Genomic DNA, 23,732 nt, shown 5'->3' on the forward strand with positions numbered 1-23,732 from the left:
AAGAACACCAAGTTAATCATCTATTAAATAGTTGTTTAAACAAAAGAATTATGCAGTGAGTATTATCATGAAGTGATATTGATATTCAAGTATTTTAGGACCTGCAACACAAAACAGAATTCAAATTTTAATTCAAATAGTAAATTCAAATCAGTAAATAAAAATAGGAAATAAAACAGAAATAGGAAAGATAGAGAGAGAGAGGCTTACCTGTCCACCGAAGCAGCCCAGTAGCTAGCCCAGTACAAGCCCAGCCCGAACCAAATACCGGTTCAGAGTCTTTAAAAATCGTGCGAGGAGAAAAGCTTCGTCCTTATTCTTCCCCGTCGTCGACAGCACGCCTGCGCCAGTAGGCCACGACCACGATGGCGATAAGGACGACCTCGGACGTTGCAGGCGAATCCAGAACCCCTCCCAATCTTCTCTGCGTCCGTCGGTGGTCATCGCGCAGTGATTCGTGCCCAGTTACCGTGGCAACCTCTCCGCCCCATCTCAGCCGTCACCGACGACGAAGTGACCATTCCGCCCTTCTCTGGAGCTATAAGAGCACCGCAGGCTTCTCCAGGAAACCCTAGAACTTCGCCGCCCTTCCATTTCCTCTCTATTCCTCTCAATCTTCCACAATCATCCGTAGCACTCCACCGGTGTTCATCACGACGCCGTCGTTAGAGACCATCCCGAGGTCCGTGGTGTAGCCGTGGTTAACCGCAAGGGTTCACTGATCCTCTGGGTGCGAGGAATCGAGCTAGAGCTTCCTCTGATGGCTCAATTTGAGCGATTTGTACCGCAGGTGGTCGCCGGGATCCGCGACGGTGAGCTTGTCTCCGACCTCCTCAAGCCTCATCGAGCACACCAAAATCTTCAGGTTGATCTTGCGCCTCTCCTGCATCTACTTTCGCATCTTAGGGTTAACCATAACCCGATTTTGGTAGTTGGCCGGAGTTCGTTGCCGTGGTAGTCCTCTCCGGAGCTAGCTCCGGTGGTCATTTCGGAAAAGCATCATCACCATCGAGTTTAGAATGTCGAGGAGGTCCAGAAAAACCTATTGGAGCGTCCCGGGGAACCCTAAATCGGCGGCGCCGTCTTTGGCTGTCCGCCGGCGTCAAGCCGCCGGCGAGACCGACGTGGCCTATAGGTCCCCCGCGAGCTCTTTGACTAGTCTTCGTCCAGGTGGCGTCCGTGTAACAACCCAAAAATTTAAAAACAAGCAAAATGAATTTCCCTAGTTCCAAATTTTGGAACCAACAAAAACTTTTATTAAAATAAGATTGATACATATAGATCTTGTTTAAATCTTGTGTTTTGCCATGATGAGTGTTACTATGCTTATGTGCTAAACCCTAAAACCCTAAAGTGATCAAGTGAAGGTCACCAACCCAATAAAATAAAAGAGAAAGAAATCAAATAAGAGAAACCTTAAACCCTAATCTTCTCCAAAAATCATTTGGATCTATTTTGAGAAACCCAAAATAAAATAAAAGACATATGGGGGCATATAGCCCTAATAGGTAAATCTTGAACCCTACCTTTATATTTTTATGCTAAATGGTGGTGAACCCTTGTGAACCCCACTAAACCCTCAACCTCACCCCTCTTTTCACCATCCTTTTTAAAATAAAATAAAAGGAAATTAAATAAGAAAAAGGTATATGTGCCTATGGCTATTTTTATAAAACTTTACCCTAAGCTTTTCTACTTTGCTTAGAGGTTTGGAAAACTTTCATACACCTTACCTAAGGCTTATCAAACCAAATCCAAGTGGTTTCCAAAGAAAATAAAAGGAAACTAAAAATGCCATAGAGGCATATGAGAGAAAAATGCAAAATTGTGAATTTGAGGATCTTGACCCTAGGACTTGAGGTGAATGGTTGGATCACCCCTATATACCATTTCAACACTCAACAAAATCAAATGGGCCAAGAACACTCAAATCAAAAATCAAATGCAACATATGCATAGAGGCATATGAGACACATAGCCATTTCACCAATTTTTGCCCTATGACTTTAAACTTTGACCAAATGGTGTGAAACCATCTCTCAACCTATTATAACACTAAATTGACCCTAACCCATGCCCAAGTAAAGCAAGATCAACACTTTACAAAAATAATGAAAAGTGACACATCACCTCTTATGTGTTAGGGCCATTTTGCACATCTTTGATCAAGACCTTTTGAAATGGATTCAATGGGTTGAAAATGTTTCTAAACTAATAAGAATCACTTTAGAGTCAACAAAAGTCAACTCAAATGGAGAGAAGTCAAATAGGGAGAAAATCCCCAAAATTCACTCACATACACTTAGCCAATTTTGCAAATCTTCAACCAAGGCCACCTTTGCTTGATCTATTGCTTGTAGAATACTTATATATGATAAACAAACACAATTGCATCAAAGAAACAAGAATCAAATCAAAGGAAATCTCAAAACCATCTCACATATGATAATGGTCATATGTCACATTTATATTTTCTTCACCACTTTGCACCCCTGGTTTTGACTTTTCCTAAACCAACCTTGGTCAACTATGACCATGTCATCCAAGACCATATAAAGGTGAACAACTTTCATGTTGACCACCATACCTCATGTTGACCAGGTTGACCAGTATAGTGTTGACAAGAGGGGACTTTGAAACAAAGAGAAGATTCCTCCACTTTTTGAAAACTTGCAAACCTCCACCAAAATGAACACCACCACCACCAATCTACTTCAAATATGATATGAATGAGATCCACCAAAGGAATTTTCAAAATTTGAAAACTTTTCTCTTTCGGCCATTTTCACAAACACCTTGTGGGCAGCACCTATATTTGTGCCCATGCTGCATTTTTGCTTGGACCAAGTCCACCTCTGCCCTTGCCTGCTGCTCTGGAGCATCCCTGCACCTCCCCTCTACCTCACCATCCACTTGCCTGCCCTTGCTTTGGACATCTTGACCAGAACCAGACCATGCCGGCCCTCTTGTCACCTCACCATGCTCACCCCTCTCCTCTCCCATCCAGGCCACCTCAGCATGTCACATAGCTTGCCCTCACTATACTGATCATGACCATACACTTGCTGACCCAAGTTGACGACCACACCGCCCAGAACCTGCGCGCCCAGACGCGTCCAGCACATGCCAGGATCGGCATGGACGTGCGCCAGGACGTCTCTGGACGCGCCAGAGCGCCGCCATGCCCCGTCGCCTCACGCCTCCCCTCGCTCTCCCCCATGCACACATCGACTCACCACGGTCCCCTCTACCTCCCAGACACCGCCGCTTGGCCACGGACCCGCTGTAGATGATGCGATCATCCACGACTTTCCGCCACCGTACTGCCCTGCCGCGAGGAAGATGACGACGCAACCATTCACCCCTCTGCCTCGCCACGATGCCCGTCAGCCTCGCCTGAACGTCGCCAATGCTCAGGGCCCATCACTTGCCCCTTCACTACCCTGGAACGACGAGCTCGTCGTCGACCCTTCCTGGCACCCCGCAGCACCCCCTCGCCCTATAAATAGAGGCACCCTCCGATCAAATTGAGAACGCCAACCTTCCTCCCTCATCTCACTACCTCCCCTCGAGCAACGCCGCCCACTAATTTAGGCCGTAGACCTCGAATCGCTTGCCGGAGCTCCGCCAACACCCCTGCTACCTCGCCGGCGACTGGAGCCCCCCATTGGAGCCGCTGTTGGTGCCAGGAGCTTCACCACCATCTTCCACGACCTCCGCCCACCTCGCCGACGCTCGCCCGCCTCCAGGTAGCTCCCCGACCCCCTAGTCTGGCCGCCGGTAGGGTTTGGTCTCCGGTGAGCCTCGTCGAGGATGAGGACGACCCTCAGCCGCCGATCGCCCCTCTAATCCGACGGCCCTCCTCACGTACCGTTTCGGCTGGGGAAACACTGGCTGACAGTGGACCCCGCTGTCAGCCCCCTCTCGCCCAGTGTGGCTGCCCACTGGGCTGGCCCGTTTAACCCCTGTGAAGCCCACTTCGTTTTCCCGCGCTGGCCCAGTTATTTGAATTCAATTAATTCTTTTAGTTTGGAAAATCAATACTGGTCTATCCTATAAATTGAATAGTTCAAATTCTACAAACTCAAATTTAGTAAATCAAAATGTTCTGGAAAGCTTATGTTTTGCCCTAACTAACCCCACTGGATTCAACCTCATATGTTGTGTAGTTTTTGAATAGTAAAAATAACAAAACAGATACTTTTCTATATTCAAATAAATCTTAAAAATCAACCACTTTGAATTTTGAAGTGAATCCAATTGCAATTTTTCACTTTTAACAAAACCTAATTTACTATGTAAAAACATGATATGGGTTCTGTATATGATCATGGGTTAGAATCAAATAATGGCTATGTAGCCATTACTAGCCCATTTAATTTTTTTTTCCAAATTTAAGATTTTTTAAATCTATGAGGTGTAGCACCTCAATTAAATCATCTTCTCAAGTTGTATGACGTAGTGTGATGACCCTTGTTGCTTGGTCCCATTTTTTTGCTCACTTAAGAATTTTAAAATGTTTGTCATAGTAGCATTTAAATTGTTCCAACAAATTATTAAGTCTTATGGGAGTGTTTCTCTCATTTAAAATCTTGTCATGAACAATTCAAAATGAGGTAGAGACTCTGGTCATTTAGGTCTCAAATGAATTGTTGATGATATTAAATCTTTACCATGTTAGGATTAAAAGGTATGAGGTGTTCACCTCATTTAAATCATTTTCTTAAATGATAAGTGTGAAGAGGTTGACTTTGGTCAACCTAGGTCATATATTATTCATAAGAGAAATTAAATCTTAATAAGATAATGAGAGGAAATTATTTCTCTAAGTAATTAAAAGTAACCCCTTAATTAGTATGAGAGGAAATTATTGGTCCTAAATAAGAAAACAACACATTTACCCACTTAATAGTATTGAGTGATGCTAGTTTACTTGTGTAAATTATATGAGGTGTCTCACTTCATTTAAATCTTGTCCCAAGTACTTTCATATGAAGTTTGAACCCCTGGTCAAATACTCTCACATGAAATACTTGGAGACTTTAAATCATAATAGGCATTATTAAATGGTATGAGGTATCCCTACCTCATTTAAATCATTTTCTCAAATGATGATGAATGGTTGACTTAGGTCAACATAAATTCATGTGTGATGATTTGAGAAATTAAATCTTAAAGAAGATTCAATGAGAGGAAATTATTCCTCAAGAACTATATGGAAACTATCTTTTACATATAAAATGAGAGGAAATTATTCTTCCTCAAAGCAAGACCACCAATGCACCAAATTGTATTAATGGTGTGAATAGAATAGTTTGTGTGAATATATGTGATGTTTGGAATAGCCAATGAATTGTTTGGTGATCGTATCCTCGTATTCGTATTTTAGACGCTAGTACCGAGGAGTATCAAGAGGAGGAGGAAGTCTACTTTCAAGGAGAAGAAGACCACTTTGATCACCTCAACAACCAAGGCAAGCTAGACTAATGCAAGTTATATTGTTGCAAGCTAATACTCTTGCAAGATAATACTCTTGCGAAGTGCAAAGCTCACCATGAGCAAGGCATTACCCATTTTACCTTATGTTCCTGATCCTACTTCCCAGTTTTTTACTTTATAAACGTTATTTACTTTTGTTTTATCAAAGTACTTTTTGATTTATGATTCACTTGGTTAGTATTGGATTAGTACAAGAGCATCAAAGTTAGCCTAGAAGCAAAGCAAATTACTTAGCACCCCTCATACTTAGATGCTAGTGCTAAATTGAAATGACTACTCTAGTTGGGAACTTGTGAAATGAAATGACTTTGAAAACCTTGGAATGATGAGTCATTCTATTGAAAGATTTTGAAGGTGAATATGACTTGTGAATGACTTGGTGAATTTTACGAAAACTGATGGTTGGGTTCGGATGCGATACCATTCCAATTTTACAAGTACCCCCACAATACCTGAATCTGGGTAAGGCTTAGCTGGAAATTTATGTATCTTAGTATGGGTTCCCTCTGAACAAGCGTCATCGGGGTTATGCCAAGGGCTGCCTCCAACGAGATATGAAATGATGTGATATGACGTGAATATGAGGTGAATGTCCGGCCCAAGCCCTGTGCAGTTCCCAGGCTGACAGTTTGTCTGCACTGGGAGGCCAAGCTCATGGGGAGAGATGCCTATACTAGGATATGTAAGTGAAAGGTTATGGTTGATAGTCCGCACACGGAGTGTGGTAAATCAGGGCCAGTTAACCCTGACGGATTATTGCAAATGTTGTGGCACAAGTGTACGACCTCTGCAGAGTGTAAACCTATTCGAATAGCCGCGTCCGCGGTCATGGACAGTTGGAAAGGCCATACTGTTCCGTCATCAGAACTTTTCCAAAAATATGAATGGTGACTTGTGACTTGAGTTTGAAAGGTGACTTTGACATGAATCACAAAAGAGTTGTGGGAATGACACTAATGTTCCCACTTGAGTTAGTTAGCAAATGAAGAGGCTTTTACTAAATGTTTGTGAACTAAAATTGGCTTTATGCAAATAAACTTAGAGCTTAGCACCCCATTACTATAGTAATAGTGCTTACACTAGTATTAGTTTGCGAGTACTTTAAAGTACTCATGGCTTTGTCCCTGGCTATTCAAATGGCCAGACTATGTAGAGGAACAGCAGTACGAGGAAGATGGACAGCAGGACGTCTACGACAACTAGGACCACTCCTGACGTCAACAGTTGCCTGTGGAACAGATGGACCACGACCGCTACTACTTCGCTTCCGCTATGTGTTTTGTAAATTGGATCCTTAGATCCCCTATGTTGTATTAAGACTGGATCATGTGATCCTTTGTTGTAAGACGATTATGCGTTGTAATGAATGATGTGTTGTGATATTAATCTATTATGTCTCGCAAAAACAATATTCCTGGGATTGCGATGAATGGCATAATAGGCATCTGGACTTAAAAATCCGGGTGTTGACAAGTTGGTATCAGAGCCATTGTTGACCTTAGGAGACCCTAGTTAGAATGGACGTCTGCAAAACTTAGTTTCAAAAACCAAAGAAGTGAATATTTGTGAAAAACTTATTCTCACTCTTATCCTTGAAATCTTTTTCAAAATGAGAAATTCATGCTCTACTTTTTTCTTTGTAGCACTATCTAAAATTTTGCACACTTGACTACTTCTCTAATTTACTCCTCCTCTTTGTTCACAGATGACGTACCAATGGGAGTCCTATCAGCTTGGTCCCGGAGGCGACCTAAGGTTCGAAAAGGAGTTGAAGCAACTAGTGGACTATCTAGGACACCCGTATCCCGAGTTCTTCGGAATACCCCTCAAAGCTCAGTTAGGAGAACCACCTCGGTGGGACGTTTCTACTGATCTACGAAGGAAGCTTGATGCCCCGGTATGGGAAACCATATGGTTTTCTGTAACGGGAAACACTTGGAAGGAAGGACTAGACAAAGCTATGCAAGAAGCAATTTCCCGTCTGTGTGGACAAAATGAGGACAAGATCAAGAACACTCGCTTCATCTACTACCCAAGACATGACTCCATGGGAAGACCGATAATCATGCCCCCACCCCCGGAGATGAACCCCTATGTAGCACATCAGGACTTCAGGCAGTACAAAACCCGCAGGGATTTGGACAACGCCCTCGCCTATCGCCAAGCACATCACCCGTGAAGACGAAGAATCCACCCTGAAGAGTAGTATTACCCCAGCACTTAAGTAGGTGTGAGTTGTATCAGGATCCCCCTTGTATCGTAGAGCGATGAATGGTTCTTCAAACCAACGGTGTGTTCGATTTGTAATATGTGATGCTTGGTATGAATGAAAAAGTGTTGTTGGTTTTTACCCCCGCAACACTACTCAAAATTTCAATTTGTGAACTTTTAAAAATTTAATAAAACAAACCATAGAAATTTCCCTCTTATCTTATCAGCTACCTCACTGTTCAGATGGCCCCTCCCACTCGTAGCGCAAGTCAAGAGGCCATGATGTAGATGTTGCAAACCATGCTGGAAGATAGAGAAGCAGAAAGAGCTGAACGCCAAGCCAACATTGCTGCACTGCAACAAATAGCTCAGAACAATCAAGGCCATGGAAACCACGATCACCCTGGATCGAAGCTGAAGAACTTTCAGCACACCAACCCTCCGATATTCAACAAGACTGAAGAGCCCCTTGATGCTGATGACTGGCTCCAGACCATGGAGAACAACCTCGAAGTTGCGGGAGTTGAAGCCGCAGAGAAAGTGCTGTTTGCCACGCACTACTTAGCAGGACCAGCCAGAGCTTGGTGGACAAGCGCCCGCGCAATGAATGACGGACAAATGATGACCTGGGAAGACTTCAAGCTGAAGTTTAGCAAATATCATGTGCCCCAAGGACTGATCAAGAAGATGAGAGACGAGTTCCGTGAACTCAAGCAAGGAAGGATGTCCGTGGTGGAATACCGCGACAGGTTTCTCACTCTGTCAAGGTACACCCCGGATGAGACCGACACCAACGAGAAGAGAAAGGAAAGATTTCTGAACGGACTGCATGACGAAATGCAAACTGTGTTAGTGAACATTCCGTTCGCTGACTTGGAAGCCCTCGTAGACTCAGCCATACAGATGGAAGGAAAGCTGCATCAGGCCAATGAGAACCGCAAGCGCAGAATGATGAACCAGAATGGACCCCACCATACCCAGAAGTACCGCAATAACTCCTCTGGAGTATTCACCCCAAGATACAACAAGCCCCCTGCCCAGAATTATCACCCCAACTACACCAACAACAACGGAGGACCCCCGAAGCCCAGAGGCAACAACAACAATAGCCACAACAACAACAACCACCACAACAGCAACAACAACAATGGAACCAACAACAACACCAATACTGCCCCAAGGACTGGAAGCAATGCTACCCCCGTCAACCCCAAAGACAAGTCCACCGTCAACTGCTATGAATGTGGAGTTGTGGGTCACTACTCCAACGAGTGCCCCAAGAAGCTTGCTAAGATTGCCGCCAATACTGCAGCACCTGCTCAGCAACAGCGCCGCTTTGCTGGAAGAAAGAACCAGAACAACAACAACGGCCGTCTCTACCACATGACTGCCACTGAAGCTCAGGAAGCACCCCAGACCATGCCAAGTATGTCTTCCTATTAAGAAAATACTCAATCTCTCTTAGGAACCTAACTTTTCTTAAAATCTCGGGACGAGATTTGTTTAAGGGGGAAGGGTTTGTAACAACCCAAAAATTTAAAAACAAGCAAAATGAATTTCCCTAGTTCCAAATTTTGGAACCAACAAAAACTTTTATTAAAATAAGATTGATACATATAGATCTTGTTTAAATCTTGTGTTTTGCCATGATGAGTGTTACTATGCTTATGTGCTAAACCCTAAAACCCTAAAGTGATCAAGTGAAGGTCACCAACCCAATAAAATAAAAGAGAAAGAAATCAAATAAGAGAAACCTTAAACCCTAATCTTCTCCAAAAATCATTTGGATCTATTTTGAGAAACCCAAAATAAAATAAAAGACATATGGGGGCATATAGCCCTAATAGGTAAATCTTGAACCCTACCTTTATATTTTTATGCTAAATGGTGGTGAACCCTTGTGAACCCCACTAAACCCTCAACCTCACCCCTCTTTTCACCATCCTTTTTAAAATAAAATAAAAGGAAATTAAATAAGAAAAAGGTATATGTGCCTATGGCTATTTTTATAAAACTTTACCCTAAGCTTTTCTACTTTGCTTAGAGGTTTGGAAAACCTTCATACACCTTACCTAAGGCTTATCAAACCAAATCCAAGTGGTTTCGAAAGAAAATAAAAGGAAACTAAAAATGCCATAGAGGCATATGAGAGAAAAATGCAAAATTGTGAATTTGAGGATCTTGACCCTAGGACTTGAGGTGAATGGTTGGATCACCCCTATATACCATTTCAACACTCAACAAAATCAAATGGGCCAAGAACACTCAAATCAAAAATCAAATGCAACATATGCATAGAGGCATATGAGACACATAGCCATTTCACCAATTTTTGCCCTATGACTTTAAACTTTGACCAAATGGTGTGAAACCATCTCTCAACCTATTATAACACTAAATTGACCCTAACCCATGCCCAAGTAAAGCAAGATCAACACTTTACAAAAATAATGAAAAGTGACACATCACCTCTTATGTGTTAGGGCCATTTTGCACATCTTTGATCAAGACCTTTTGAAATGGATTCAATGGGTTGAAAATGTTTCTAAACTAATAAGAATCACTTTAGAGTCAACAAAAGTCAACTCAAATGGAGAGAAGTCAAATAGGGAGAAAATCCCCAAAATTCACTCACATACACTTAGCCAATTTTGCAAATCTTCAACCAAGGCCACCTTTGCTTGATCTATTGCTTGTAGAATACTTATATATGATAAACAAACACAATTGCATCAAAGAAACAAGAATCAAATCAAAGGAAATCTCAAAACCATCTCACATATGATAATGGTCATATGTCACATTTATATTTTCTTCACCACTTTGCACCCCTGGTTTTGACTTTTCCTAAACCAACCTTGGTCAACTATGACCATGTCATCCAAGACCATATAAAGGTGAACAACTTTCATGTTGACCACCATACCTCATGTTGACCAGGTTGACCAGTATAGTGTTGACAAGAGGGGACTTTGAAACAAAGAGAAGATTCCTCCACTTTTTGAAAACTTGCAAACCTCCACCAAAATGAACACCACCACCACCAATCTACTTCAAATATGATATGAATGAGATCCACCAAAGGAATTTTCAAAATTTGAAAACTTTTCTCTTTCGGCCATTTTCACAAACACCTTGTGGGCAGCACCTATATTTGTGCCCATGCTGCATTTTTGCTTGGACCAAGTCCACCTCTGCCCTTGCCTGCTGCTCTGGAGCATCCCTGCACCTCCCCTCTACCTCACCATCCACTTGCCTGCCCTTGCTTTGGACATCTTGACCAGAACCAGACCATGCCGGCCCTCTTGTCACCTCACCATGCTCACCCCTCTCCTCTCCCATCCAGGCCACCTCAGCATGTCACATAGCTTGCCCTCACTATACTGATCATGACCATACACTTGCTGACCCAAGTTGACGACCACACCACCCAGAACCTGCGCGCCCAGACGCGTCCAGCACATGCCAGGATCGGCATGGACGCGCGCCAGGACGTCTCTGGACGCGCCAGAGCGCCGCCATGCCCCGTCGCCTCACGCCTCCCCTCGCTCTCCCCATGCACACGTCGACTCACCACGGTCCCCTCTACCTCCCAGACACCGCCGCTTGGCCACGGACCCGCTGTAGACGACGCGATCATCCACGACTTTCCGCCACCGTACTGCCCTGCCGCGAGGAAGATGACGACGCAACCATTCACCCCTCTGCCTCGCCACGATGCCCGTCAGCCTCGCCTGAACTTCGCCAATGCTCAGGGCCCATCACTTGCCCCTTCACTACCCTGGAACGACGAGCTCGTCGTCGACCCTTCCCGGCACCCCGCAGCACCCCCTCGCCCTATAAATAGAGGCACCCTCCGATCAAATTGAGAACGCCAACCTTCCTCCCTCATCTCACTACCTCCCCTCAAGCAACGCCGCCCACTAATTTAGGCCGTAGCCCTCGAATCGCTTGCCGGAGCTCCGCCAACACCCCTACTACCTCGCCGGCGACTGGAGCCCCCATTGGAGCCGCTGTTGGTGCCAGGAGCTTCACCACCATCTTCCACGACCTCCGCCCACCTCGCCGACGCTCGCCTGCCTCCAGGTAGCTCCCCGACCCCCTAGTCTGGCCGCCGGTAGGGTTTGGTCTCCGGTGAGCCTCGTCGAGGATGAGGACGACCCTCAGCCGCCGATCGCCCCTCTAATCCGACGGCCCTCCTCACGTACCGTTTCGGCTGGGGAAACACTGGCTGACAGTGGACCCCGCCGTCAGCCCCCTCTCGCCCAGCGTCGCTGCCCACTGGGCTGGCCCGTTTAACCCCTGTGAAGCCCACTTCGTTTTCCCGCGCTGGCCCAGTTATTTGAATTCAATTAATTCTTTTAGTTTGGAAAATCAATACTGGTCTATCCTATAAATTGAATAGTTCAAATTCTACAAACTCAAATTTAGTAAATCAAAATGTTCTGGAAAGCTTATGTTTTGCCCTAACTAACCCCACTGGATTCAACCTCATATGTTGTGTAGTTTTTGAATAGTAAAAATAACAAAACAGATACTTTTCTGTATTCAAATAAATCTTAAAAATCAACCACTTTGAATTTTGAAGTGAATCCAATTGCAATTTTTCACTTTTAACAAAACCTAATTTACTATGTAAAAGCATGATATGGGTTCTGTATATGATCATGGGTTAGAATCAAATAATGGCTATGTAGCCATTACTAGCCCATTTAATTTTTTTTTCCAAATTTAAGATTTTTTAAATCTATGAGGTGTAGCACCTCAATTAAATCATCTTCTCAAGTTGTATGACGTAGTGTGATGACCCTTGTTGCTTGGTCCCATTTTTTTGCTCACTTAAGAATTTTAAAATGTTTGTCATAGTAGCATTTAAATTGTTCCAACAAATTATTAAGTCTTATGGGAGTGTTTCTCTCATTTAAAATCTTGTCATGAACAATTCAAAATGAGGTAGAGACTCTGGTCATTTAGGTCTCAAATGAATTGTTGATGATATTAAATCTTTACCATGTTAGGATTAAAAGGTATGAGGTGTTCACCTCATTTAAATCATTTTCTTAAATGATAAGTGTGAAGAGGTTGACTTTGGTCAACCTAGGTCATATATTATTCATAAGAGAAATTAAATCTTAATAAGATAATGAGAGGAAATTATTTCTCTAAGTAATTAAAAGTAACCCCTTAATTAGTATGAGAGGAAATTATTGGTCCTAAATAAGAAAACAACACATTTACCCACTTAATAGTATTGAGTGATGCTAGTTTACTTGTGTAAATTATATGAGGTGTCTCACTTCATTTAAATCTTGTCCCAAGTACTTTCATATGAAGTTTGAACCCCTGGTCAAATACTCTCACATGAAATACTTGGAGACTTTAAATCATAATAGGCATTATTAAATGGTATGAGGTATCCCTACCTCATTTAAATCATTTTCTCAAATGATGATGAATGGTTGACTTAGGTCAACATAAATTCATGTGTGATGATTTGAAAAATTAAATATTAAAGAAGATTCAATGAGAGGAAATTATTCCTCAAGAACTATATGGAAACTATCTTTTACATATAAAATGAGAGGAAATTATTCTTCCTCAAAGCAAGACCACCAATGCACCAAATTGTATTAATGGTGTGAATAGAATAGTTTGTGTGAATATATGTGATGTTTGGAATAGCCAATGAATTGTTTGGTGATCGTATCCTCGTATTCGTATTTTAGACGCTAGTACCGAGGAGTATCAAGAGGAGGAGGAAGTCTAGTTTCAAGGAGAAGAAGACCACTTTGATCACCTCAACAACCAAGGCAAGCTAGACTAATGCAAGTTATATTGTTGCAAGCTAATACTCTTGCAAGATAATACTCTTGCGAAGTGCAAAGCTCACCATGAGCAAGGCATTACCCATTTTACCTTATGTTCCTGATCCTACTTCCCAGTTTTTTACTTTATAAACGTTATTTCCTTTTTTTTTATCAAAGTACTTTTTGATTTATGATTCACTTGGTTAGTATTGGATTAGTACAAGAGCATCAAAGTTAGCCTAGAAGCAAAGCAAATTACTTAGCACCCCTCATACTTAGATGCTAGTGCTAAATTGAAATGACTACTCTAGTTGGGAACTTGTGAAATGAAATGACTTTGAAAACCTTGGAATGATGAGTCATTCTATTGAAAGATTTTGAAGGTGAATATGACTTGTGAATGACTTGGTGAATTTTACGAAAACTGATGGTTGGGTTCGGATGCGATACCATTCCAATTTTACAAGTACCCCCACAATACCTGAATCTGGGTAAGGCTTAGCTGGAAATTTATGTATCTTAGTATGGGTTCCCTCTGAACAAGCGTCATCGGGGTTATGCCAAGGGCTGCCTCCAACGAGATATGAAATGATGTGATATGTCGTGAATATGAGGTGAATGTCCGGCCCAAGCCCTGTGCAGTTCCCAGTGCCGACGGTTTATGCACTGGGAGGCCAAGCTCATGGGGAGAGATGCCTATACTAGGATATGTAAGTGAAAGGTTATGGTTGATAGTCCGCACACGGAGTGTGGTAAATCAGGGCCAGTTAACCCTGACGGATTATTGCAAATGTTGTGGCACAAGTGTACGACCTCTGCAGAGTGTAAACCTATTCGAATAGCCGCGTCCGCGGTCATGGACAGTTGGAAAGGCCATACTGTTCCGTCATCAGAACTTTTCCAAAAATATGAATGGTGACTTGTGACTTGAGTTTGAAAGGTGACTTTGACATGAATCACAAAAGAGTTGTGGGAATGACACTAATGTTCCCACTTGAGTTAGTTAGCAAATGAAGAGGCTTTTACTAAATGTTTGTGAACTAAAATTGGCTTTATGCAAATAAACTTAGAGCTTAGCAGCCCATTACAATAGTAATAGTGCTTACACTAGTATTAGTTTGTGAGTACTTTAAAGTACTCATGGCTTTGTCCCTGGCTATTCAAATGGCCAGACTATGTAGAGGAACAGCACTACGAGGAAGATGGACAGCAGGACGTCTACGACAACTAGGACCACTCCTGACGTCAACAGTTGCCTGTGGAACAGATGGACCACGACCGCTACTACTTCGCTTCCGCTATGTGTTTTGTAAATTGGATCCTTAGATCCCCTATGTTGTATTAAGACTGGATCATGTGATCCTTTGTTGTAAGACGATTATGCGTTGTAATGAATGATGTGTTGTGATATTAATCTATTATGTCTCGCAAAAACAATATTCCTGGGATTGCGATGAATGGCATAATAGGCATCTGGACTTAAAAATCCGGGTGTTGACAGTCCGACCTGGCCTTGACCCCACAGGTCTGTCTCTAAGCTAGATAACGAACCGGTACATTTAGTATTTCCAGTTATTTATAAATTCCAGAAAATCACTGAAACTTTGCCGAAATAAATAAAATTCATTTTAACTCAGAAAAATATAAATAATATATCATAATGCTCACAAAAATAAACTCTATTCAAATAAAATATAAAATAAAAATGTGTGTCAAAATAAAAATTCATTTATTTTTAACCTTATTAATTATGCCATTTCATTTATTTAAAATACAATTTGAATTCAATAATTAGTGAAGTTCCAAAATTAAATTTTAACTATTCAGTAACTAAGTAAAATGTTAAGATTAATTTTCTTTACCATAATGGCATTCACTTAAATATTATTGATAATTCATAAACCCTGATTTGCATATTACTATTTTCTATTTTCTTTAAATAGTAATAACTCAAGAAAATATTAAAAGCCAAGATTATTTTGATAATTAAAATTTTGTAACTTAAAATTCTTTAATTAAAAAGTCATTATTTTAAAACCTAATCATAATTATAAAACCTTAATTCTGGAAATTAAACCCTAACTAAAATTTGTCTTAATTCTTAAACCTTTTCAAAATAATTAAATGATAAGGCTATTATTAATTTTGTGCAAAGTACTTAATCACATTAATTCTAATACCAAGTATTACTTTAAGGATTGGATCATAATTTAGAAACCCTAGTTTCAATTTGAGTAAGACCTTGATTCCATTATTTCATGTGATCATCTCAAATTGTTTCAATTCTAAAACCCTAAAGATTTAACCCATGTGATCATTCCACTTTAGAAGCAACTCTAAAACCCTAGTTTTGTGTCACATGTAATCGTGTGAGATTTACTTAACATATAGAACCTTAATAAGCAACAATTAAATACGTGCTCAGGATCTACTATCATAAAACCAAGTCACATGAGATTATCATTTCATGTCCATATTCTTAGTTAAAAACCTATATGATTCACTAGTGCCACCTAGGTATAAACCCTAGCTTGTTAATTGGGTTAGTACCATTGATCACCATACCACACCATTGAGATCAATCTCAATCATCCAACCTTAGTAGAACCATAATGATAAACCCTAGTACCAACCTTGTGTAGCAATTCACATCACATGCTCCTATTCAACTAAACCCTATTAAAGAAATTATAAACCATCTAGTTTAGAAGCAATTAGAGATTACTTAGTGAAGCAATTGTGAAGCCATAGTAAACCCTAACTCATAGCAACACCTTGATAATTATCCTTTGATATGCTGCTTAGAAGAAACCATAGCAATAAATCTACCAATACTTGCTATATAGAAATCCATTTCAAGTTAAGAACCAACTAGTTCCTAATAGTAAACTTAATTGAATCCAATAGTAAACCCTAGAAAGCCATAGCTCCTATGTATAGTAATTCATATTCTTATTTAACCTGTTCTTCAAAAGTTAATCTTTTGAAGTACAAATGTCAATCAAACCTTAGAATCCCTAATCCTTCTTTGAAATACTCATTATTTCTTAAACAACATGTTCTTCAAAAGTTATTCTTTTGAAGTATAGTATAAGTAATCATCAACCATGTTCTGTAGAGCTTAAAATTGACAACTGTTATTTACATATTATTCCACCACTATTCTTTATGTGTATGATTGTTATGATGTCTTATATCACTTGGTTATGATGCTAATATAACCAAACCCTAATAAGAACCTTGTTTGAGAACCACCCTAAAAGTGCAACACACCCTAAAGAAATCTTTACAATTCAATCAAACTTAAATCATTGAGGTTAGGTTATGCTCGGGACGATTGCATCTCATACTATGCATTATAGCATCTTTGCCAGTTCTTTAAACATTGTCCTTACCGGACAATGATGATATTTCAGCATTTGGAGTTCTCACGTATCGAAGCTTTTGCCTGCATAATCTTGCAGTCAAGAAAGGAAAGTTCATCGCTTGCTCATGTCATTTGATTATTTTTATCAAACTATATGCAAAGTACTATACTTATCACTCATGCATTGAAAAGCAAATATTATTTTACAATTATGAATATGACTATGTGGTGGGCAATGGAACCATGGTATGTGTTGATTGGTGGAGGTTCCATTGCATGGGTTATAATAACCTAGGATTAATTACCAATGCCGTCCAGTGATTCTAGCACCGTACAAACCGCGTTAACCATGAGATCTATAATGGCTCTGGGGAAGCCAGCCGTATCTTTTCCCTCCTGCACGCCAACGGACTGGTAGAGCTGCGGGGTGTTGGAGGCACTGCCGTAGGTTGGGATAGCCTTTTAAATCCCCATCCATATGTGATGTCGAGCTCTACAGTCTATGATGGATTATCCAAAGTACACCGTGAGTAAAGCCGTATTATCGGGAGAAGTCTACTGGGGTGTACGGGTGGACAAAAGGGTGGGTTTGCAGGGTCGCGGAGAAGGCGGTGTGGGCTTGGATTTTCATACCTGGCCTTACACCAAAGGAAGTGTGAACGGGGGCAAGTCCCTGCGGATGGCAAAAAGGGTGGGATCTCTTGTGGGAAAAGTAACGCACCTCTGCAGAGTGTATCAAATTGTGGCTGTCACTCCTTGTTCCGGGAAGGGAACTGCGAATGCGGCAGGAAAGGAACTCCATGAAGTTCTGGTCAACCTGTGAAGACTGACGGGCATAGTTTTCAGAATAAAATAAACCTTTTGAAGAAATGTTTACGAAAACTTGCATTTGCCTATGACTTTCTGGTCTATGGCTGTAGCTAGTGCATGATACACCTATTTCCTAATATGAACTTGTTGAGTACGCTCGTACTCATCCCACTCTTAAATCCCCTGCTTAGCTATGGAGGCACCGAAGGAGAAACTACCGTGGGACTCGAAGACAAAGGAGTCAACTGCAACAAGATGAAGAAGCCAATCAAAGAAGTCAATGGAGTCAACTTCTGCATCAGCTGAAGTGGAAACTTAGACTAGTAATAGAAGGGAACATTTCCCTAATCCTAGCACCTAAGTAGCTAGATGTCTATAGCAAGCCAAGTAGCTCTTAAGCTTGAGTTAGCAATAAGTTAGACTACGAGTCGTTCTTCTGGAGCTTATTTGAAGTTTTACCTCACTGTAAAGTAAGAGGCTGTGTTGATCTTCTGCAAACAGTTTGTGTATCCTTCTATAGACATGCCTTGGACTCGCATATGTTTCTGTTGTACCACTCTGAGGGATGTAATATGAGTGGAACGGTGTTTCACTTGTGTTATATCAACGACTTGTGTACTACACCATGCAGTGGTACACTGGGTCACCACAGATTCTTACATACTTGCTTATTTGCACTCATCATATTACTTTGTGTTGACAATTATCCATGAGATATACATGTTGAAAGTTGAAAGCAACTGCTGAAACTTAAATCTTCCTTTGTGTTGCTTCAAAACCTTCTATTAAGAATCTATTGCTTTATGAGTTAACTCTTATGCAAGACTTATTGATGCTTGTCTTGAAAGTACTATTCATGAAAAGTCTTTGCTATATGATTCAGTTGTTTAGTCATTATCTATTTGTTAACAAATTATAGACCATTGCTTTGAATCACTTCATTCATCTCATATGCTTTACAATAGTTTGATCAAAATTATGATAGTAGCATGTCACTTCAGATATTATCCTTGTTATCGTTTACCTACTCGAGGGCGAGTAGGAACTAAGCTTGGGGATGCTTGATACGTCTCAAACGTATCTATAATTTCTTATGTTCCATGCTAGTTTTATGACAATACTCACATGTTTTATATACACTTTACATCATTTTGACGCATTTTCCGGTACTAACCTATTAACAAGATGCCGAAGCACCTGTTCCTGTTTTCTGCTGTTTTTGGTTTCAGAAATCCTACACAGGAAATATTCTCGGAATTGGACGAAACAAAAGCCCACGGTCTTATTTTCCACGGAGCCTTCCAGAACACCGAAGAGGAGACGAAGAGGGGCCACGAGGCGGCCACACCATAGGGGGGCGCGGCCCCACCCCTGGCCGCGCCGCCATATGGGGTGGGCCCCTCGAGCGTCCCCCGACTCTGCCCCTTCGCCTATATAATCCTTCCGTCGCGAAAACCCTAGTACCGAGAGCCACAATACGAGAAAAGTTCCAGAGACGCCGCCACCGTCAACCCTACCTCGGGGGGTTCTGAAGATCGCCTCCGGTACCCTACCGGAGAGGGGAATCATCACCTGAGGGTTCTACATCACCATGCCCGCCTCCGGACTGATGCGTGAGTAGTTCATCCTTGGACTATGGGCCCATAGCAGTAGCTAGATGGTTGTCTTCTCCTCTTGTGCTATCATGTTTAGATCTTGTGAGCTGCCTATCATGATCAAGATCATCTATTTGTAATGCTACATGTTGTGTTTGTTGGGATCCGATGAATATGGAATACTATGTCAAGTTGATTATCGATCTGTCATATATGTGTTGTTTATGATCTTGCATGCTCTCCATTGCTAGTAGAGGCTCTGGCGAAGTTGATACTTGTGACTCCAAGAGGGAGTATTTATGCTCGATAGTGGGTTCATGCCTCCATGCATTGAATCTGGGACAGTGACAGAAAGTTCTAAGGTTGTGGATGTGTTGTTGCCACTAGGGATAAAACATCAATGCTTTGTCTAAGGATATTTGTATTGTTTACATTACGCATAGTACTTAATGCAATTGTCTGTTGTTTGCAACTTAATACTGGAAGGGGTGCGGATGCTAACCCGAAGGTGGACTTTTTAGGCATAGATGCATGCTGGATAGCGGTCTATGTTCTTTGTCGTAATGCCCTAAGTAAATCTCATAGTAGTCATCATGATATGTATGTGCATTGTTATGCCCTCTCTATTTGTCAATTTCCCAACTGTAATTTGTTCACCCAACATGTTATTTATCTTATTGGAGAGACACCACTAGTGAACTGTGGACCCCGGTCCATTCTTTTACATCTAAAATACAATCTACTACAATCATTATTCTCTGTTGTTCTTTGCAAGCAAACATCATTCTCCACACCATACGTTTAATCCTTTGTCTAAAGCAAGCCGGTGAGATTGACAACCTCACTGTTAAGTTGGGGCAAAGTATTTTGATTGTGTTGTGTAGGTTCCACGTTGGCGCCGGAATCCCTGGTGTTGCGCCGCACTACACTCCTTCACCAACAACCTTCACGTGGCCTTCTGATGCGTGCAGTTAACACACGTCCGTTGGGAACCCCAAGAGGAAGGTGTGATGCGTACAGTAGCAAGTTTTCCCTCAGAAAGAAACCAAGGTTTATCAAACCAGTAGGAGCCAAGAAGCACGTTGAAGGTTGATGGAGGCGGAGTGTAGTGCGGCGCAACGCCAGGGATTCCGGCGCCAACGTGGAACCTGCACAACACAATCAAAGTACTTTGCCCCAATGTAACAGTGAGGTTGTCAATCTCACCGGCTTGCTGTAAACAAAGGATTAGATGTATAGTATGGATGATGATGATTGTTTGCGAAGAACAGTAAGAACAATTGCAGTAGATTGTATTTCAGATGTAAAGAATAGGACCGGGGTCCACAGTTCACTAGTGGTGTCTCTCCCATAAGATAAACAGATGTTGGGTGAACAAATTACAGTTGGGCAATTGACAAATAAAGAAGGCATAACAATGCACATACATATATCATGATGAGTACTATGAGATTTAATCAGGGCATTACAACAAAGTACATAGACCGCTATCCAGCATGCATCTATGCCTAAAAAGTCCACTTTCAGGTTATCATCCGAACCCCTTCCGGTATTAAGTTGCAAGCAACAGACAATTGCATTAAGTATGGTGCGTAATGTAATCAACACAAATATCCTTAGACAAAGCATCGATGTTTTATCCCTAGTAGCAACAGCACATCCACAACCTTAGAACTTTCTGTCACGGTCCCAGATTTACTGGAGGCATGAACCCACTATCGAGCATAAATACTCCCTCTTGGAGTCACAAGTATCAACTTGGCCAGAGCCTCTACTAGCAACGGAGAGCATGCAAGAACATAAATAACATATATGATAGATTGATAATCAACTTGACATAGTATTCAATATTCATCGGATCCCAACAAACACAACATGTAGCATTACAAATAGATGATCTTGATCATGATAGGCAGCTCACAAGATCTAACATGATAGCACAATGAGGAGAAGACAACCATCTAGCTACTGCTATGGACCCATAGTCCAGGGGTGGACTACTCACACATCGATCCGGAGGCGATCATGGCGATGAAGAGACCTCCGGGAGATGATTCCCCTCTCCGGCAGGGTGCCGGAGGCGATCTCCTGAATCCCCCGAGATGGGATTGGCGGCGGCGGCGTCTCTGGAAGGTTTTCCGTATCGTGGCTCTCGGTACTGGGGTATTCGCGACGAAGGCTTTAAGTAGGCGGAAGGGCAGGTCAGAGGGCGTCACGAGGGACCCACACGCTAGGGCCGCGCGGCCAAGGCCTGGGCCGCGCCGCCCTAGTGTGGCGTCGCCTCGTGGCCCCACTTCGTATCTCCCTCGGTCTTCTGGAAGCTTAGTGGAAAAATAAGCCCCTGGGCGTTGATTTCGTCCATTTCCGAGAATATTTCCTTACTAGGATTTCTGAAACCAAAAACAGCAGAAAACAGCAACTGGCTCTTCGGCATCTCGTCAATAGGTTAGTGCCGGAAAATGCATAATAATGACATATAATGTGTATAAAACATGTGAGTATCATCATAAAAGTAGCATGGAACATAAGAAATTATAGATACGTTTGAGACAAAGGGGTACCTCTATGCCGCCTGTACAAAGGTCTAAGGAGAAAGTTCGTATTGGATTTCTCGCTTTTGATTATTCTCAACTTAAACATCCATACCGGGACAACATAGACAACAGATAATGGACTCCTCTTTAATGCATAAGCATTTAACAACAGATAATATTCTCATAAGAGATTGAGGATTGATTGTCCAAACTGAAACTTCCACCATGGATCATGGCTTTAGTTAGCGGCCCAATGTTCTTCTCTAACATTATGCATACTCAAACCATTTGATCATGAAAATCTCCCTTACTTCAGACAAGACGAACATGCATAGCAACTCACATGATATTCAACAAAGGGTAAAAGAGTTGATGGCGTCCCCAGAAACATGGTTACCGCTCAACAAGCAACTTATTAAGAAATAAGACACATAAGTACATATTCTTCACCACAATAGTTTTTAAGGCTATTTTTCCCATGAGCTATATATTGTAAAGACAAAGAATAGAATTTTAAAGGTAGCACTCAAGTAATGTACTTTGGAATGGCAGAGAAATACCATGTGGTAGGTAGGTATGGTGGACACAAATGGCATAGTATTTGGCTCAAGGATTTGGATGCACGAGAAGAATTCCTCTCAATACAAGGCTAGGCTAGCAAGGTTGTTTGAATCAAACTCAAGTGTACAAGGTGCAGCAAAGCTCACATATGAACATATTGTAACTATTATAAGACTTTACATTGTCTCCTTGTTGTTCAAACACCTCAACCAGAAAATATCTAGACTCTAGAGAAACTAATCATGCAAACCAGATTTTAACAAGCTCTATGTAATTCTTCATTAATGGGTACAAGGTACATGATGCAAGAGCTTAAACATGATCTATATGAGCACAACAATTGCCAAGTATCACATTATTCAAGACATAATACCATTTACCACATGCGGCATTTTCCGTTTCCAACCATATAGCAATGAATGAAATAGTCCAACTTTCGCAATGAACATTAAAGATAAAACTAAGAACACATGTGTTCATACGAAACAGCGGAGCGTGTCTCTCTCCCAAACAAAGAATGCTAGGATCCGATTTTATTCAAACAAAAACAAAAACAAAAATAAACAGACGCTCCAAGTAAAGCACATAAGATGTGACGGAATAAAAATATAGTTTCACTAGAGGTGACCTGATAAGTTGTCGATGAAGAAGGGATGCCTTGGGCATCCCCAAGCTTAGACGCTTGAGTCTTCTTAAAATATGCAGGGATGAACCACGGGGGCATCCCCAAGCTTTGACTTTTCACTCTTCTTAATCATATTGTATCATCCTCCTCTCTTGACCCTTGAAAACTTCCTTCACACCAAACTCGAAACAAACTCATTAGAGGGTTAGTGCATAATAAAAAATTCACATGTTCAGAGGTGACATAATCATTCTTAACACTTCTGGACATTGCCCAAAGCTACTGGAAGTCAATGGAACAAAGAAATCCATCCAACACAGCAAAAGAGGCAATGCGAAATAAAAGGCAGAATCTGTCAAAACAGAACAGTCCGTAAAGACGAATTTTTTAGAGGCACTTGACTTGCTCAGATGAAAATGCTCAAATTGAATGAAAGTTGCGCACATATCTGAGGATCACGCACGTAAATTGGCAGATTTTTCTGAGTTACCTACAGAGAACCACACCCAAATTCGTGATAGCAAGAAATCTGTTTCTGCGCAGTAATCCAAATCTAGTATTGACTTTACTATCAAAGACTTTACTTGGCACAACAATGCAATAAAATAAAGATAAGGAGAGGTTGCTACAGTAATAACAACTTCCAAGACTCAAATATAAAACAAAGTGCAGAAGTAAAATAATGGGTTGTCTCCCTTAAGCGCTTTTCTTTAACGCCTTTCA

This window comes from Lolium perenne, chromosome 3, assembly GCF_019359855.2.
Source record: "Lolium perenne isolate Kyuss_39 chromosome 3, Kyuss_2.0, whole genome shotgun sequence".
In the NCBI taxonomy this organism is placed as follows: domain Eukaryota; kingdom Viridiplantae; phylum Streptophyta; class Magnoliopsida; order Poales; family Poaceae; genus Lolium; species Lolium perenne.